The sequence below is a fragment of the Schistocerca serialis genome, chromosome 11 (genome assembly GCF_023864345.2).
Source record: "Schistocerca serialis cubense isolate TAMUIC-IGC-003099 chromosome 11, iqSchSeri2.2, whole genome shotgun sequence".
Taxonomy (NCBI): Eukaryota; Metazoa; Arthropoda; class Insecta; order Orthoptera; family Acrididae; genus Schistocerca; species Schistocerca serialis.
In genome coordinates this window covers 96311939-96332835 of record NC_064648.1, presented here as the reverse complement: position 1 = coordinate 96332835, position 20897 = coordinate 96311939, and the positions used below count along the sequence as shown (strand labels likewise).

Here is a 20897-nt window from a genome sequence, read left to right as displayed (position 1 = left end):
TGCACTTGAGGACAATATTATGGAAATGGAAGAGGATGTAGATGAAGATGAAATGCGAGATATGATACTGCGTGAAGAGTTTGACAGAGCACTGAAAGACCTGAGTCGAAACAAGGCCCCCGGAGTAGACAATATTCCACTGGAACTACTGACGGCCGTGGGAGAGCCAGTCCTGACAAAACTCTACCATCTGGTGAGCAAGATGTATGAAACAGGCGAAATACCCACAGACTTCAAGAAGAATATAATAATTCCAATCCCAAAGAAAGCAGGTGTTGACAGATGTGAAAATTACCGAACTATCAGCTTAATAAGTCACAGCTGCAAAATACTAACACGAATTCTTTACAGACGAATGGAAAAACTAGTAGAAGCCAACCTCGGGGAAGATCAGTTTGGATTCCGTAGAAACACTGGAACACGTGAGGCAATACTGACTTTACGACTTATTTTAGAAGAAAGATTAAGGAAAGGCAAACCTACGTTTCTATCATTTGTAGACTTAGAGAAAGCTTTTGACAATGTTGACTGGAATACTCTCTTTCAAATTCTAAAGGTGGAAGGGGTAAAATACAGGGAGCGACAGGCTATTTACAATCTGTACAGAAACCAGATGGCAGTTACAGGAGTCGAGGGACATGAAAGGGAAGCAGTGGTTGGGAAGGGAATGAGACAGGGTTGTAGCCTCTCCCCGATGTTATTCAATCTGTATATTGAGCAAGCAGTAAAGGAAACAAAAGAAAAATTCGGAGTAGGTATTAAAATCCAGGGAGAAGAAATAAAAACTTTGAGGTTCGCCGATGACATTGTAATTCTCTCAGAGACAGCAAAGGACTTGGAAGAGCAGTTGAACAGAATGGACAGTGTCTTGAAAGGAGGATGTAAGATGAACATCAACAAAAGTAAAACGAGGATAATGGAATCTAGTCGAATTAAGTCGGGTGATGCTGAGGGAATTACATTAGGAAATGAGTCACTTAAAGTAGTAAAGCAGTTTTGCTATTTGGGGAGCAAAATAACTGATGATGGTCGAAGTAGAGAGGATATAAAATGTAGACTGGCAATGGCAAGGAAAGCGTTTCTGAAGAAGAGAAATTTGTTAACATCGAGTATAGATATAAGTGTGAGGAAGTCATTTCTGAGAGTATTTAAATGGAGTGAAATATGGACAATAAATAGTTTGGACAAGAAGAGAATAGAAGCTTTCGAAATGTGGTGCTACAGAAGAATGTTGAAGGTTAGAGGGGTAGATCACGTAACTAATGAGGAGGTATTGAATAGGATTGGGGAGAAGAGAAGATTGTGGCATAACTTGACTAGAAGAAGGGATCGGTTGGTAGGACATGTCCTGAGGCATTAAGGGATCACAAATTTAGCATTGGAGGGCAGCGTGGAGGGTAAAAATCGTAGAGGGAGACCAAGAGATGAATACACTAAGCAGATTCAGAAGGATGTAGGTTGCAGTAGGTACTGGGAGATGAAGGAACTTGCACAGGATAGATCAGCATGGAGAGCTGCAGCAAACCAGTCTCAGTACTGAAGACCACAACAACACACACAAGATAACACTGAGCAAGTATTATCCGCTCTCTAATAATTATTATAAGCAAGGTGCTTCTGTGAAGCAATATTTTTGGAGAAGTAATGGCTAGAGACCACTATTCCAAATTACTATGAATGCTGCATTTCAACCATGATGTCGGTTCTACCAATGATTGTTATACAAAATACAGAACATCATCACTGATTTATTGCAAAAAAAAAAAAAAAAAAAAAAAAAAAAAAAAAAAAAAAAAATAGTCAGTTCAGCCATTCCAAAAGCTGTGCATAGATGAAAGTTTACTTTTTTTTTTATAAAGGGTGGCTGTCTTTGAAACAATACATCCCGTCAAAAAGAAACAGATTTGGAATAAAATCTTTTTTTCTCTGTGACTGTGAGACAGGATTTGTACAAGATTTAATTGTTTACATGGGATCATCTGCCCTGGTGGATACCAAAAATAAGGATACTGGAAAGTCAGGAGCGATAGTTGAAGCGCTTGTAAAGCCCTATTTAGGAAAGGGCCATACCGTTCACATAGATATTTGGTATTTCAGTGCAGCTTTATTTAGAAAGCTACACAATAGTTGCACAAATGTGTGCGGGACCATAAGAAAGAGAAGGAAAGGAATGCCTAAAACTGGTGAACGATTAAAATGAGGACAGGCAACCTGTCAATCGTGCAAAAATTTAATATTCAAAAAGTGGATGGATAAAAAAGAAGTCTATATGCTTTCTACCATGCACTCAGATGAATTTGATACAGTAAAAGTTATCCAAATACCTGTATGCGTATTGGATTATAATAATTCAATGGGTGCAGTTGATAAAGCTGACATGGTTATAATCACTGTGGAATCAACACTCAAATCGCTGCAATGGCATCGCAAACATTTCTTTCACTTGCTGGACATTTGTGTGTGAAATGCCTATTGTCTTTATAAACACAAAAGGAAAGAACTGGTATCCATGGCAAAACTTCAATTGCAGTTAATTAGGGAGATACTGGAAGAGTATCATCGAAGCATAAAATATCAACACTGAACAGGCAATAATCATCCACTGAGCTTAACAGAAAGACACTTTTCTTCGGTTTACAAACCAGTAGGAAGAAACCGAAATAGAAGTTGTTTTTTTTTTTTTTTGTGGGGTTTAAGGACGCTCAACAACTGAGGTCATTAGCGCCCAGTCACTGTTGTTAGAGCACATGGAATCTAGTAAAACTGAAGGGGAGGGGGGGGGGGGCACCAGAAAGACCTGACAAAGATGCAGATAAAATAAGTAAAAAGGTTAGATGTCTTTGGACAAGCCAGTCAAAGTTATAAAACGCAGAACACGAGCAGCTGCTCGAGCGTCATCAGCTAAAATATCCGGTAAAGTAGATGGCAGGGACAGGACAACACGAGATTGACTAAAGTGGGGACACGACAATAAAACATGGCGCACTGTTAATGCCTGACCACAACGGCACTGCGGGGCTGCGTCACCGGAGAGCAGGTAGCGGTGGCTAAACCGGCAATGCCCAATCCGCAACCTGGTCAGAAGGACCTCCTCTCGCCGAGATGGTCGGGAGGAGGTTGTCCAAGCAGTTGGGAGTGGTTTTACTGCCCGAAGCTTGTTTCCTTGGAGGGATGACCAAGCATCCCACCACAACGACACAAGCCTCTTACAAACATCCCCACGAACGTCAGATGACGGGACACAATGGGAGGCTGGCCGAGGCAGGAGGACTGCAGCCTTGGCTGCAGCATCCGCAGCCTCATTCCCAGGCACTCCTACATGTCCGGGAAGCCATAGAAAGCTGACAGGAGAACCATTATCAGCGAAAGAATGGAGGGACTGCTGTATCCGTTGGATCAAGGGATGGACCGGATAGGGAGCTCCAAGGCTCTGAAGAGCACTGAGTGAGTCAGAGCAGAGTACATACGATGAATGGCGGTGGCGGCGGGCATACTGAACGGCCTGATGGAGAGCAAAAAGCTCGGCCGTAAAGCTCGAACACTGGTCGAGGAGCCGGTATTTAAAGGTGGCGGCCCCGACGACAAAGGCACAGCCGACACCATCGTCAGTTTTGGAGCCATCGGTGTAAATAAAGGTGTGACCGGCAAGTCGAGCACGAAGTTCGGCAAACCATGAGCAATACACTGCAGCCGGAGTACCCTCCTTCGGGAGTGAGCTGAGGTCGAGATAAATATGAACCGGAGCCTGGAGCCAAGGTGGTGTCGGGCTCTCACCCTCTCTGAAGGTGGTAGGGAGGGCAAAATCCAATTGTCGAAGCAGGCGACGGAAGCGGACTCCGGGGGGAAGCAGGGCAGACACATACAATCCGTACTAACGGTCGAGAGAATCGGCGAAGAAGGACTGGTAAGAGGGGTGGTCGGGCATAGACAACAGCCGGCAGGCATACCGACACAGCAGTACGTCGCGCCGGTAGGTCAATGGTAATTCGGCAGCTTCAGCATAAAGACTCTCGACAGGACTAGTGTAGAAGGCTCCGGTCGCAAGACGTAGCCCCCGATGGTGGATAGAGTTGAGACGGCGTATGAGGGATGGCCGAGCAGTCGAAGCTCCCATAATCCAGCTTCGATCGGACTATGGACCGATACAAGCGAAGCAGGACAGTGCGATCCGCTCCCCAAGATGAACCACTAAGAACTCTAAGGACATTAAGGGAACGTGTACAATGGGCCGCCAAATAAGAGACATGTGGAGCCCTAGAAACTTTGTTGTTTCCACGAATGGGAGAACAACGGGACCGAGATGTAAAGATGGCGGAAGGAACGCTTTATATCGCCAAAAGTTGATACAAACCGTCTACTCTTCAGAGAACCGGAAGCCATTTGCCACGCTCCATGAGTATAGGCTGTCTAGACAACGCTGAAGGCAGCGCTCCAGGAGGCATGTTCTCTGGGCACTGCAGTAGATTGCGAAGTCATCGACAAAGAGAGAGCCTGAGACATTAGGTGGAATGCAATCCATAATTGGATTGATCGCGATGGCAAAAAGGGCTACGCTCAAGACGGAGCCCTGAAGCACTCCGTTCTCCTGGAGGAAGACGTCGGACAATAGGGAACCCACACGTACCCTAGACTTTCGATCCGTTAAAAAGGAATCAATAAAAAGGGGCAGGCGACCGCGTAGGCCCCACCTGTGCATAGTGCGGAGGATACCTCCTCTCCAACAGGTATCATAAGCCTTCTCCAAATCGAAGAACACGGCTACCATTTGGCGCTTTCGCAAAAAGTTGTTCATGATGAATGTCGACAAGGTCACAAGGTGGTCAACAGCGGAGCGGTGGCGACGAAAGCCGCATTGGACATTGGTAAGTAGCCATCGAAATACAAGAATCCAAACTAACTGAGCATGAACCATGCGCTCCATCACCTTACAGACAGCTTGTAAGAGAAATGGGGCGGTAACTAGATGGAAGGTGTTTATCCTTCCCGGGTTTGGGTATAGGAACAACAACGGCGTCACGCCAACGCATGGGGACCTGACCTTCGGTCCAGACGCGATTGTAGGTATGAAGAAGGAAGCTTTTGCCCACCGGAGAAAGGTGTGCCAGCATCTGAACGTGAATGGCATCTGGCCCCGGAGCAGAGGACCGGGACAGTGCAAGCGCACGTTCGAGTTCCCGCATAGTAAAGGGGGCATTGTAAGGTTCCAGATTCAGTGAGTGGAAGGAAGGTCGCCGAGCCTCTTCTGCCTCTTTCCTGGGAAGGAAGGCAGGGTGGTAATGGGCGGAGCTTGAAACCTCCGTGAAAAACCGGCCGAAGGCATTGGAGACATCCACAGGAGCAACGAGGACCTCATTACCTGAGGTCAGGCCAGGTACCGAGGAGTGGGCCTTAATGCCCGACAGCCGGCGCAGGCCACCCCATACGACAGAAGAGGGAGTAAAACTGTTAAAGGAGCTGGTGAAAGAGGCCCAACAAGCTTTTTTGCTGTCTTTGATGACTCTACGGCATTGCGCTCGGAGTCGTTTGTATCCAATACAATTCGCCAACGTAGGATGGCAGCGAAAGGTGCGTAAAGCACGTCGTCGAGCACGGATAGCGTCTCTACAAGCCTCGTTCCACCAGGGGACGGAAACGCGACGGGAAGAAGAGGTAGTACGAGGAATGGAACGTTCGGCAGCATTGATGATAACAGCCGTGAGGTATTCGATCGACCTGACTGTCACAACTGAGAAAATCGTGGTCCGGAAAGGTCGCAGGGAGGAGTAAAGTCCCCAGTCAGCTTTCGGTATGTTCCAGCTCGAAGGACGTGGGGATGGGGTGTGGTGCAGGAGACGAACGACACAGGGGAAGTGGTCGCTCGAATAGGTGTCAGAAAGGACATACCACTTGAACCGATGGGCAAGAGTGGTACAACAGATCGAGAGGTCCAAGTGGGAGTAGGTATGAGTAGAGTCCGAGAGGAAAGTCGGGGCGCCAGTATTGAGGCAGACAAGATTGAGATGGTTGAAGACATCCGCCAAGAGTGAACCTCTTTGACAGGATGCAGGAGAGCCCCAAAGGGGATGATGGGCATTGAAGTCGCCAAACAATAAAAACGGCGGGGGAAGCTGAACGATCAGGTGCATCATGTCAGCACGACTAACAGCAGATGACGATGGAGTGTAGATGGTACAAACTGAAAAAGTAAAAGCAGAAAGAGTAATACGGACAGCTATTGCTTGGAGTGGGGTGGTCAATGGGATGGGATGGTAATAGACATCGTCCCGAACGAGCAACATGACCCCACCATGAGCTGGGATACCGTCCACAGGGGTGAGGTCATACCGTTCCGAGGTATAGTGGGTAAAGGCAATACGGTCAGTCGGGCGCAACTTGGTTTCCTGGAGACCAAGGACGAGCGGACAGTGCAGGCGGAGGAGCAGTTGTAATTCCTCCCAATTAGATCGAATACCTCTTATGTTCCAATGTAACAAGGCCATCACTACTCAAAAAAGAGGGGGAACGAGACGGGGGAAGAGCTGGTCACCTCGACGGCCGCGGAGGGCCAGGTTTCGAGGGAACAACGCTACAACCGGCGGGAGGCGGATCCTGTTCCATCGAGTCGTCGCCAGCTGCGGCCGCTGTCCCTGGTTATGTAGGAGGGGCAGCATCATTTGCCGACGCGAGGCCAGCTGAGCGCCTGGCAGTGAAACTGAGGATGGCCGGGAGCAGCGACTCACGGATCGAGCGTCAGACGAAATGCGCCGGGGTGGAGAGGGGGATAGAGACTTCTTCTTGGAGGCCTTCTTGGAAGTCCGAGGAGGCACAGGGATGGTGGGCTGGACCCGAAGAAGGTCCTCACAGGCGGGGTCCGTTTTGGAACACCAGACCTCGGAGGCTGGGGTCCGGAACGTTTCCCCGATGGACGCCTGAGAAGAAGATCGCTTCTCAGGTGGTGGGGGGGGGAGGAGGAAGAGGAATGGTGGCCCCTGGGGCAGAGGGGGCGGGGGCCATGGGGGAGGAGGATTTGGAAGGGAGGGATTTGGGAGGCGGAGGCAGAGACCTCGGATGGGGGGAGGAGGCGGAGGGGGACAGGATAGGGGTGAGGATACCGCGGAAGGAGTGGACACAACTGAGGCAAATGAAGGGGTCAACGGTACGGGATGGAGGCGGTCATACTTCTTCCTGGCCTCAGAATAAGTGAGCCGATCCAAAGTTTTGAGTTCTTGTATCTTCTTCTCCTTCTGAATTGTGGGGCAGTCTGAGGATCTAGGCGAGTGGATGCCAGGACAATTAACACACCGAGGAGGTGGGGTGCATGTATGTTCCTCATGAAGAGGACGTCCACAATCGCCACAAAGGGGCTCTGCCTCACACTGTGACGACATGTGCCCAAAGCGCGAACACCGAAAACAGCGCATAGGAGGCGGGACGTAAGGTCGCACATTGCACCGGTAGCACATCACCTTTACCTTCTCCGGGAGAACGTCCCCTCAAAGGCGAGGATAAAGGCCCCGGTGTCGATGCGACGGTCTTTGGGGCCGCGCTGGACACGCCGGACGAAATGCACGCCTCGGCGCTCCAGGTTGGCCCTGAGCTCCTCATCAGATTGCAGCAGGAGGTCCCGATGAAAAATAACCCCCTGCGTCCTATTTAGTGCCAGATGCGGGACAATGGACACTGGGACGTCCCCCAGGCGGTCGCAAGCCTGGAGCGCCGCCGACTGTGTGGCGGAGGTGGTCTTCATAAGAACGGACCCCGAACGCATCTTACTGAGAGCCTCGATTTCCCCGAAGATGTCCTCAATGTGCTGAACAAAGAACATGGGCTTGGAGGTGGCGAACGTCCCCCCATCGGTTCGAGAACAGACCTAATAGCGGGGGAAGTACTTCGCCCCAAGCCGGTGGGCCTGTCCCTCCTCCCAGGGAGTGGCCAAGGGGGAAAGGGCAGGAGAACCAGAACTAGAAACAGTACCTTTCCTTTTGAAAGACTTGGCCGCAGAGCGACCTGATACGTGTTGACGTTTCATCTGCGTAACTTCCGCCCCGATACCACCCACTCCGACCAGGGGCTCTCCCCACGGGAGCCACCCAGCCTCAGCAAGGGCCACCTGGCAGGATGACCGTTGCCGGGAGTCCTGATGCCCCAAGGAGACGGGCATCTACTCCTTGGCCGACGTGGGGAGGGTGCAGCTCAGGTATCGGCAGTACGATCCCTGTGTTGTCAGGGGGCTACAACCTAGAGGGTACATGACGACCCCACCACAACGGGCTGGCTACTGTGCTGGATTTCTGGTGCCATGGAAAGTCCACCATGATCGTAGGTGCAGATGGGGATGCACTATGGGCGTAACTTGTACAACCCATCAGGCGTTTAGGCCCAATTTGAGGAATAGTGGGTATGGTTACAACGCCGGTACAATGCTGAGTGCCAAGGTCTTAGTGCACTGAGGACCAGTGGTACACCACGTAAGGCGTCCTTCCCCAAAAGGCTCGTACTTCTGTAGAATTTTGAAAAATGGAGGTCAAACCCCAAGGGGGACCATCACATGGAAGGCCGAAACGGTTGAAACTCCTTTTCGTCGCCTCTTACGACAGGCAGGAATACCTCGGGCCTATTCTTACCCCGGACCCGCAGGGGGGGAAATAGAAGGTGTGTTGTTTGAAGTGCAAATGACAGAAAATGAGAATCTAAGTTGTTGTTGTGGTCTTCAGTCCTGAGACTGGTTTGATGTAGCTCTCCATGCTACTCTATCCTGTGCAAGCTTCTTCATCTCCCAGTACCTACTGCAACCTACATCCTTCTGAATCTGCTTAGTGTATTCGTCTCTTGGTCTCCCTCTACGATTTTTACCCTCCACGCTGCCCTCCAATGCTAAATTTGTGATCCCTTGATGCCTCAAAACATGTCCTACCAACCGATCCCTTCTTCTAGTCAAGTTCTGCCACAAACTTCTCTTCTCCCCAATCCTATTCAATACCTCCTCATTAGTTACGTGATCTACCCACCTTATCTTCAGATTTCTTCTGTAGCACCACATTTCGAAAGCTTCTATTCTCTTCTTGTCCAAACTAGTTATCGTCCACGTTTCACTTCCATACATGGCTACACTCCATACAAATTCTTTCAGAAACGACTTCCTGCCACTTAAATCTATACTCGATGTTAACAAATTTCTCTTCTTCAGAAACGATTTCCTTGCCATTGCCAGTCTACATTTTATATCCTCTCTACTTCGACCATCGTCAGTTATTTTACTCCCTAAATAGCAAAACTCCTTTACTACTTTAAGTGTCTCATTTCCTAATCTAATTCCCTCAGCATCACCTGATTTAATTTGACTACATTCCAATATCCTTGTTTTGCTTTTGTTGATGTTCATCTTATACCCTCCTTTCAAGACACTGTTCATTCTGTTCAACTGCAGTTCCAAGTCCTTTGCTGTCTCTGACAGAATTACAATGTCATCAGCGAACCTCAAAGTTTTTACTTCTTCTCCATGAATTTTAATACCTACTTCGAATTTTTCTTTTGTTTCCTTTACTGCTTGCTCAATATACAGATTGAATAACATCGGGGAGCGGCTACAACCCCGTCTCACTCCTTTCAAACCACTGCTTCCCTTTCATGCCCCTCGACTCTTATAACTGCCATCTGGTTTCTGTACAAATTGTAAATAGCCTTTCGCTCCCTGTATTTTACCCCTGCCACCTTCAGAATTTGAAAGAGAGTATTCCAATCAACATTGTCAAAAGCTTTCTCTAAGTCTACAAATGCCAGAAACATAGGTTTGCCTTTTCTTAATCTTTCTTCTAAGATAAGTCTTAAGGTTAGTATTGCCTCACTTGTCCAAACATTTCTACGGAATCCAAGCTGATCTTCCCCGAGGTCGGCTTCTACCAGTTTTTCCATTCGTCTGTAGAGAATTCGCATTAGTATTTTGCAGCTGTGACTTATTAAACTGATAGTTCGGTAATTTTCACATCTGTCAACACCTGCTTTCTTTGGGATTGGAATTATTATATTCTTCTTGAAGTCTGAGGGTATTTCGCCTGTCTCATACATCTTGCTTACCAGATGGTAGAGTTTTGTCATGACTGGCTCTCCCAAGGCCATCAGTAGTTCTAATGGAATGTGGGGCCTTGTTTCGACTCTGGTCTTTCAGTGCTCTGTCAAACTCTTCACGCAGTATCTTATCTCCCATTTCGTCTTCATCTACATCCTCTTCCATTTCCATAATATTGTCCTCAAGTACATCGCCCTTGTATAAACCCTCTATATACTCCTTCCACCTTTCTGCCTTCCCTTCTTTGCTTAGAACTGGGTTGCCATCTGAGATCTTGATATTCGTACAAGTGGTTCTCTTATCTCCAAAGGTCTCTTTAATTTTCCTGTAGGCAGTACCTATCTTACACCTAGTAAGACAAGCCTCTACATCCTTACATTTGTCCTCTAGCCAGCCCTGCTTAGCCATTTTGCACTTCCTGTCGATCTCATTTTTGAGACATTTGTATTCCTTTTGCCTGCTTCATTTACTGCATTTTTATATTTTGTCCTTTCATCAATTAAATTTAATATTTCTTCTGTTACCCAAGGATTTCTATTAGCCCTCATCTTTTTACCCACTTGATCGTCTGCTGCCCTCACTACTTCATCCCTCAGAGCTACCCATTCTTCTTCTACTGTATTTCTTTCTCCCATTCCTGTCAATTGTTCCCTTATGCTCTCCCTCAAACTCTCTACAACCTCTGGTTCTTTCGGTTTATCCAGGTCCCATCTCCTTAAGGGGCTCCGGAACGCCCTATACTTGCAATGTTAAAGTAACGCTTATAAATTACATCTTTCCTCACAAAGTATTTGAGGTAGGAAGTTGAACTTTTTACAGATTGTTTATTGGAATAAGGGCTACAACTTAACACAGGGATTTTACAAAATTTTAGTCAGTTATTAAAGATGTTTTTTTTTTTCAATTGTAATGAAAATTCACAACATTTTTTTGCAATTTTTTATTTATATATTCAAAAATATACAGTTTTTTGGAAAAAGGCTGTGTTAAATTATGCAGAAGGTACTGTGTAACATTTGCTGAAAGTTTGAAACAAATATGTTTGGAAGATCCTTAGAAAACATGTAATTAGTATGAGAAAATAAAAGTTTTGGGAATCGAGCGACAAAGATTGGATTAACTTTTTAGTGCATTCCAGGTCCATAGGATGGATTATATTCATCCTCTGCAAACTCCTCCTCCAGCTTCCTCTTGTTCCTCCTCCTGTTTACTCTTGCTTGTATTTCTAGACTCTTTACAGCCCTGTCTGCAGCCTGAAGGCGTTCCTTGTCTAAAGCAAGCATCGCTCGTTGTTGTGTTCGTAGATTTTGCTACCATTTTCTTCAGTTGCAGTTACTGCAACACTGTTCCAAAAGGTGGTCATGTATGAACACTTATCACATTTCAGTTGTATTTCACTAGCAAGTCCTACGTGCTTTATTATGGAGAGTTCCAGACCAACTTCACTACAATGAATACATCTTACACAGTTTGAAAAAATTCCTTTGAGAACCGACATATCAAATATTTCATTCACATCCGATTCGCCCATAAAACATTCATAGTTTTCACTCATTGAACCAAGCTTCTTCTGTGAAGTATTTTCTTTCCCACTTTGACTGCTATGGGCAGGTGTACTTGAGAGGTTAGGTTCACTCACTTGGTTATCATCTTTATTGTTTACAGTAATAACACATACCTTTGGCTTTCCAACAGTTCTCCTTTTCTTAAAAGCCCTCAGAGGATTTCTAATAACTTTACTTTTACTCATTATTATACTTCAACAAAACAGAGACTCAAGAAACAGAATTAATTACGAATATTTTCGAGATAACGACAAAGTAAATAAACATGAAACAATCGACAATCACACCAGCGATATATATTGAACCATCACAGGTTAGCCACAACATATACTTTATCTCACATCACTAAAATGTACCTGATGAACACGGACGTTAATAATAACACCATTTGACAGCAGTTTAACAGCGCCACAGTGGGTCACGCCCATGTAGAACACATTTCAAAAAAAATTTAAAAATAGTTGTAGTCTTCGGAATTGAATAAATTATATATCTATTAAAAGGTAATAGTCTGCAGATTCAGAAAACGCAAAAAAGTAAAAATTGAACTTTTCATGATTTTGAGCCTTTCTGGAGCCCCTTAAATTCCCACCTTTTTGCAGTTTCTTCAGTTTCAATCTGCAGTTCATAACCAATAGATTGTGGTCAGAATCCACATCTGCCCCTGGAAATGTCTTACAATTTAAAACCTGGTTCCTAAATCTCTGTCTTACCATTATATAATCTATCTGATACCTTTTAGTATCTCCAGGATTCTTCCAGGTATACAACCTTCTTTTATGATTCTTGAACCAAGTGTTAGCTATGATTAAGTTATGCTCTGTGCAAAATTCTACAAGGCGGCTTCCTCTTTCATTTCTTCCCCCCAATCCATATTCACCTACTATGTTTCCTTCTCTCCCTTTTCCTACTATTAAATTTTTGTCTCCCTTCACTACCTGAATAATTTCTTTTATCTCATCATACATTTCATCAATTTCTTCATCATCTGCAGAGCTAGTTGGCATATAAACTTGTACTACTGTAGTAGGCATGGGCTTTGTGTCTATCTTGGCCACAATAATGCGTTCACTATGCTGTTTGTAGTAGCTTACCCGCACTCCTATTTTTTATTCATTATTAAACCTACTCCTGCATTACCCCTATTTGATTTTGTATTTATAACCCTGTAATCACCTGACCAAAAGTCTTGTTCCTCCTGCCACCGAACTTCACTAATTCCCACTATATCTAACTTTCACCTATCCATTTTCCTTTTTAAATTTTCTAATCTACCTGCCCGATTAAGGGATCTGACATTCCACGCTCCGATCCGTAGAATGCCAGTTTTCTTTCTCCTGATAACGACGTCCTCTTGAGTAGTCCCCACCCGGAGATCCGAATGGGGGACTATTTTACCTCCGGAATATTTTACCCAAGAGGACGCCATCATCATTTACTCATACAGTAAAGCTGCATGTCCTCGGGAAAAATTACAGCTGTAGTTTCCCCTTGCTTTCAGCCGTTCATAGTACCAGAACAGCAAGGCCGTTTTGGTTAATGTTACAAGGCCAGATCAGTCAATCATCCAGACTGTTGCCCCTGCAACTACTGAAAAAGCTGCTGCCCCTCTTCAGGAACCACACGTTTGTCTGGCCTCTCAACAGATACCCCTCCATTGTGGTTGCACCTACGGTATGGTCATCTGTATCGCTGAGGCACGCAAGCCTCCCCACCAACGGCAAGGTCCATGGTTCATGGGGGGGGGGGACTAAGTACAAGTGTAAAAATTGTAATGTGGGTTGTGTGTTGAACCTTGTTTTCAAATTTATCATACTGAATTACATTATTAAGAATCTTTCAAATGATCCTAAATGGCTTTTCTTATAATACTTATAAAATCTCCAAATATATTGTTATGTAACACTTAAATACAGTAACCTGCACATCATCTTTCTGACGTGCTATGTGCACAGTTCGTGGCACGCTGCACCGATCAGTGGCATCAGCTCAGCGAAGCAGACTGCTGTAACAAAAGGGTTAATCGAACAACATGTAACAACCCAAATTATGCTATTGTGAGTTAGCACTTTCTTCCACCATTCCCTTCAATTACAAGTGATGCTGGCCCAGACGGAACCACACTCAGTTTTTCTTATAACATGGAAATTAATGAAGCTAAAAAAAAGATCTTTGTGGTGAGTAAGCAAAATATCACTGCTCAAAGCTCAGTGAGCAACTGTAAACCACCGAATCCTTCACCTACTGATGGAGTAAAATTACATCAAATGGAAGATCAAAGAAGAATATTGCAAGCCAAATCTATCACACAAAAACTGATTTTAACAAGAGAAGAAACTTTCTAATATTGTCCATTTTAAGCACCAAAGGTAGCTATTTTTAAGGCAATCTTTATACATATTTTAGCATACAACCACTAATTTTAGGAACATAATCCACAGCAACATGTTTTTGGGGTCAAGCTGCCATCATCCGGCTTCAAAATTAATCCTTCATAAAATGCACTTCAAAAACATTCAAGGTAAAAATAGAAAAACAAATAAAATTACTAAGCTACGAAGTCCTTGTCTTACTTGAAAAGTGGTAGCATCAGATTCCCTGCTTCCTTATCCATGTTAACACACATCCTTCGAAGTACTGCTTTTAGGGCACCACTTATTTATAAACACGTGTGCAGCTCTGACGTGCACTGAGAGGCAGCTGGTGTGACTGATGTTTACTGCCTTCCATAAACAATGTTTTGAAGAATATGCAGATAAGGATGCAGGGAATCTGGTGCTTCCAGTTTTAAAGTAAGATGATAGTCTCCATGTCTGAATAATCTTATATTTTGACCTCCAGTGCTTCTGAAGTGCATTTTATGTAGGGTTAACTCAGACAGCCTGATAATGAGAGCTCGACTCTCGAAACACATTGCTCTCGACTTGTTCCTAATATTAGTGACTGTATGCTAAAATACTTATAAACTGCGGAACCTTTTCACACCCAGCTGCATAGACAGACATTTCAGGAAAGACCTCATAAAGGCATTTGTTTGGAGTGTTTCGCTGTACAGAATGAGATAAGAACACAAGCGGAAGACCGAGACTGGAATACTTTGCCTAGATCGTGGACAGTAACGACTGCACCACATACCACTCTCAAGATGAAGGCCCAAGAAAGAAAAGCGTTGTGCACTGCCGACAACCAACCTTACGATTGAAGAACTAAGAAGAAGGAGACAAACAACAGAACCACAATTTCATTGAGAAAATGAGTTGCAGTCAGGCCTTCTTACTGAGCTTATTGCAACTTGTATTCTAGTTGTAAGTACTGAAATATTATAAAACTCAGTGACTCACCAGATTTATTAGCAATGGGTGACTGCCAACTTCAAAGTCCTCCGGCGATTCATCAAGCTGGAAAAATTTACAACAGATGTCAGATTTATAACGTTTTCGTGGTGTATGAAATTTACATGACGGAAATTATGTTTCAAAGGTTTAATTCTCTGTTTCCTTATGGTACATTACTGAATACTTTTGACACTTCACATTTCACTTCAAGTAATCATAACAAGGGCCCACATTTTTATGACAAGTCATATTTTTTCCTGAACTTCATGGTCAATTTAACAACAATTTATGCATAAATTCAGGTGTTATAGTATAGATAAATGTACTTCTATTACGCATCCAAAGTCATATTTACATCTTTTTTTTCAGTAACAGGTTATATTTCCGCCAACTTTTGCAAAACTTTATATATTTGTTGTATCTTATATGGACACACGAAGAAAAACATGAAAATGTTGCTCACATGACAATGTTTCAGATTATAATGCCACAAATAAACACAACAATTACTACAAAGCTTTATTTATCAAGACTTTAGTAGACTGGTAGAAGCCGACCTTGTGGAGAATCAGTTTGGATTCTGTAGAAATGTTGGAACATGTGAGACATACTGACCTACGACTTACAACTTATCTTAACATAGATTAAGGAAAGGTAAGCTTATGTTTCTAGCATCTGTAGACTTAGAGAAGGCTTCTGACAATGTTGACTGGAATAAAGTACGATAATTAGTTTAGACAAGAAGAGAATAGAAGCTTTCGAAATGTGGTGCTACAGAAGAATGCTGAAGATCGGATGGGTAAATCATGTAACTAATGAGGAGGTACTGAGTAGAATTGAGGAGAAGAGGAATTTGTGGCACAACTTGACAAGAAGAAGGGATCGGTTGGTAGGACATGTTCTGAGGCATCAACGGATCACCAATTTAATATTGGAGGGCAGTGTGGAGGGTAAAAATCGTAGAGGGAGACCAAGAGATGAATACACTAAGCAGATTCAGAAGGATGTAAGTTGCAGTAGTTACTTGGAGATGAAGAAGCTTGCGCAGGATAGAGTAGCATGGAGGGCTGCATCAAACCAGTCTCTGTACCGAAGATCACAACAACAGTAGACAAGTAGCATTACACACTAGTCAGTTTGCTGATGTAAGACACTGTTGGGTGGGGCCAACAAAACATTCTCAAAACTAACAAAGGCACCTCCCGACATGATAAACATCGCACACGTGGTCACACTACTCAGTGAGAATATAAACTCAAGTGGTTCAACAAAAGTGGTCCATCAGCATGGAGTTGCAAGGTTTCGTTCGTGAGTTTGATGATAAGTTCTTCAGCACTGGTGGGGAAATGTTATTTTGTTAATTAAGTGAAGTCAAAGTTAGGGCAGAAAAGCACTTTAATGTGCAACAGCACTGTAATACCACCAAATACAGCAGCTGTGTGAAGAGAAATGCTGAAAATGGCAGCAGACAAATGCTGTTATTTGAGCAGACAGGTTCATCTTCAATTGTAAAAACATTTAAAGACAGGTGAAATAATGGTGTCTTGCAACATCCCATCTGAGAAGCTGAAGAATCCACATTTCAGACAGTTCTTGAGAAGTACACAAAACATCCTGTTCCAGGTTAATCAAATTGAGAAAGAACTATTTATCAGTGTGCTATGAAGAGTAGCTAAAAAAAAATAAAATATTAGTGTTGTTGAACTAAAGATCAACGTCCCTATACAAAGGTACCAATGTGGGGGGACATTATGTTGCAGATGTTATGGGGTGTTCTGAAAGTTGACAGGCCTGGAAAAATGTTCCTCCTAATGCGTGAAGCTCTTGAGAGAGAGTACAAAATTCAACAGTTGCCATTTTGTTTCACAACTCTGTGAAGCTACTGTGACAAGATGTTGTGAGCAGAGAAAATGTTTTGCTTCTGGCAACAGATGGTGCTTCATACACGGCTAAAGCAGCTGAGGGCTTCAAATTCTCTACCGCAGTATGGTTTATGTCATTTGACTCGTGCATGCGTTACGCAGAGTTGCAGAAGAGGTGCGATCAAATTGCTCTGATGTAGGAAAATTAATTACTTGTGGCACGACAATTAATGTGAACGTCCCGCTACAGGTGCAGAAATCCAAGGAACGAGCACCTTCACTGCCCCTCCTTCCCCCACCTTGTGCTTAGATGATTGGATTCCTGGCTTAGTGCTGCTGAATATTACTGGATGATCCACACTAAAAGAAAGGTAATCTTTTGTGAGCTCAATAGCTATGAATCAAGTGCTACCAAAACTGTGAAAGAGGTCTTTACACACACACACACACACACACACACACACACACACACACACCCCTTGTCTGGAAACTTGGCGTCACCAATGCTAACTTTCCAGTGGTAACAAAAGCCATCACAAGACTGGCAGCTGCTGGTATTCAACTGAATTTTGGAAAATGATGTCAACAATGAAACAGGTCAGCAGTTATTGACCTCTCCTATCACCTTACTTAAAGAGGAGTTTAACAATGGTGTATTTCAGTTTCTCTGGAAAAATGTCTTGACTCAGTTGATGCATTACATATTTCTAATAATACCAGGCTTATTTTATGAGAATAAATCTTTAGTACTCTACTGGAACACCATCAAAACCAGATAAGTTTTTATTGATGAATAAGTTCAAAATGGAATGAAATTTTAATCACGAAATAACTGTTACATGATAAACATCACCGTGAAGTTTGACAAGTATCAGACTGGTGCTTCACGATATGACACTTGCTGTTTCTGTGAGTGCATTTAGTTGATTACACTGTCAGTTTTAAAAGAAAACAGCTGCAGATCCTAAGAACAAAATCTGTAACTGTGCGCTACCGGCCGTTCTGCCAAGTTGTCAGTTACATTTTATGCACAATATTTCGACATCTCACGCAGCCATCTTCCACAGATGCTATGAGTTTTGCTGTTACTCACTTCCCAGACTCCAACCAGACTGTGTGGAGTGGAGACCACCCAGCAAGTGCACAAAACAGTAAAACTCACAGCACCTAAAGAAGAAGGCTCGTCCAGTTGTTGAAATATTGTGCGCGAGATGGAAACGACAACTCAGCAAAACACCAGAGTGTACACCTTTGATCAGTCACCCTGAGATAACCAGAGAGGTCACAACAGTGCTGCTTAAAACACAAAATTGTTTGTCATGCAGCATTCCATACTCCTAGATTTCTGTAAAGCATCTGACATGGCACCACACTGCCGACTGTTAGTGAAGGTACGAGCATACGGAATAGGTCCCCAGATTTTGCGAGTGGTTCAAAGACTTCTTGAGTAACAGAACCCAGTACATTGTGCCTGATGGTGTGTGTTCATCAGAGACAGGAGTGCCCCAGGAAAGTGTGACAGGAAAGTTGTTGTTTTCCTACATATGTAAATGATTTGGTGGACAGTAGTCTGCGGTTGTTAGCTAATGCTGCTGTGGTGTACGGTAAGGTGCCATCGTTGAGTGACTGTAGGAGGATAGTTGATGACTCAGACAAAATTTCTAGTTGGTGTGGTGAATGGCTGCTACCTCTAAATGTAGAAAAATGTAAGTTAATGCATATGAGTAGGAAAAACAAACCCACAGTTTACAAATAATGAGATGCTTGACACACTCATGTCAGTTAAATATCTAGGCGTAATGCAAAGCGATATGAAATTGAATGAGCATATAAGGACTGCAGTGGGGAAGGCGAATGGTCCACTTTGGTTTATTGGGAGAATTTTAGGAAAGTGAGGTTCATCTGTAAAGGAGACCACATGTAGGACACTAGTGCAACCTCTTCTCGAGCTCTGCTCTAATGTTTGGGATCCGCACTAGGTCGGACTAAACGAAGACATCGAAGGAATTCAGAAGCAGGCTGCTAGATTTGTTACTAATATGTTTCAACAATAATCAAGTATTATGGAGATGCATCAAGAACTCAAATGGAATCACCGGAGGGAAGACAGCATTCTTTTCGAGGAGCAATATCCAGAAAATTTAGAGAGCCGCCATTTGTGGCTGACTGCAGAGCGATTCTACTGCCGCCAATGTACAGTTCTTGTAACGACCACGAAGATAAGCTCAGAGAGATTAGGGGCCACATGGAGCCATAAGACAGTTGTTTTTCCCTCGCTCTATTTGCAGCTAGAACAGGAAAGGAAATGACTAGTAGTAGTAGAGCATGCCTTCCAACATGCACCATACAGTGGCTTGCGGAATCTGGATGTAGATGTAGATTCCTATGAACATTGTTATTTGTCATGTAGCTAATATGAATTTTCAATTCTTAAATCTACAGATTCAGATAATTCTAGAAGGAATGGCCAACAAGGAATGTTTTCTATTTTCTTATCAACTGCCAAATGTTCCTGCCCAAATATCTTTGCTTTATGTTTGTAGTATATGTTGAAATCCTTTGCATCAGAGTACATAACTTAACTCCGAATACTAGACCCAAAGGAACCTGTGCAAATCACTTTTCAGTTGAAGGAAATTTTTATTATAAGCAACAAAAATCGTTGTGACATAAATGTACCAGGAAGTGAGTGTAAGAATTTCGAGATCTGTAAAGCAGCCTCTGCAAGGGGCACCACCATCTCTCTACTTTACATAATATTCTTGCTGCTCATTTCTCCTGAATAAAAACATTATTTATTTTAACAATATTGTGAAAAGCCATACAGAGGACTAGAGGATGGACGGACGGACGGACGGACGGACGGACTGACTCTCTCTCTCTCTCTCTCTCTCTCTCTCTCTCTCTCTCTCTCTCTCTCTCTGCCACCTGTGGCTACTGTGGCTGAGCTGAGTCGTATATGCGCCCGACAGGAGCCGCTATGCAGTTGTGATGGTAAGGAGGCGGCATGGGGTGAAGAGTGGGGTGGGGGAAGGTGTCGTGCTGCTTGTGGGAGCTTGTAAGGGCGCAGTGGGGATAGGGTAGGGCATTTAGGTGCAGTTGGGAGGTTTGTATGTGTGGGGAGTGGGGGGGGGGGGGGGAGGATGGGAGGGGAGGCGATTGGGAAAGGAGGAGAGAAGAAGAGATGGGGAAAAAGACTAGTGACTAATGGGTGTGTTAGTCGAATAGAAGACCGTGTATTGCTGGAGTGAGAGCAGGGAAGGGGATAGGTAAGTGGAGGACAGGGACTAATGAAGGCTGAGGCCAGGGGGGTTACGGTAATAGGATTGATTGCAGACAGAGTTCCCACCTGCACAGTTCAGAAAAACTGCTTCCACAGGTAGTCCTACCTCTGATGCGGTAGAAGATGCCTGACTGGAGTATGTGGTTGGGAGAATGTACGAGATAGGTCTTACCTCCAGGTCTATTTCAGGGCACACTGAGAGGTAGTGAAAACCGTTGCTCCAGTCGTACGTAGTGCCGAGGCACAAGATGAATGCTGCTCTGCAGCCAGATGGTGAGTAAGTAGGAGGTGGTAGATGGCTGGGAGACAAGGTATGCGAGATCTGCTTCTGTAAAAGGTTGGGAGGGTAATTTCGGTCTGCAAAGGTCTCGGTGGGGTACTCGGTATATTCGCTCTGGCACTGCTCGTCCCTGCAGATGGAATGACTACGGGTGGTTAGTCTGTACGCAAGCAATTTCTCGGTACGGAATGGGTGGCAGCTGTCAAAGTGGAGGTACTGTCAGTGTTTGGAAGGTTTGATACGGACGGAGGTACTGATGAAGCTATCCTTGAAGTGGACGTCAGCACTGAGGAAGGTGTTGAGGTTTTGGGGGAATGTGGCTAGGGTGACCTCACCCTCAGTCCAGATCATGAGGGTGTCACCAATGAATCTGAAATGGTGAGAGGTTGGATTCTGGGCAGTTAGAAAATATTGCTCTAGATGGCCCATGAGTAGTTTGGCATAGAATGACCCCATATGGGTGCCCATAGCTATTTATTTTATGTGCTTTATCCCAGAGGACAACTCCTTATGAACACTATGCCTTG

The 20897-nt window shown here is 44.4% G+C and overlaps 1 long non-coding RNA gene across 1 annotated transcript in view; it reads right to left on the bottom strand.

Annotated features, from left to right (window-relative positions):
* Positions 1 to 20897, bottom strand: part of LOC126427395 (uncharacterized) — a 43198-nt gene that overhangs the window by 5149 nt on the left and 17152 nt on the right. The window contains exon 3 of the long non-coding RNA XR_007576664.1: positions 14952 to 15008. This is a non-coding gene — a long non-coding RNA (uncharacterized LOC126427395). The remainder of the gene's footprint in view (positions 1 to 14951; positions 15009 to 20897) is intronic.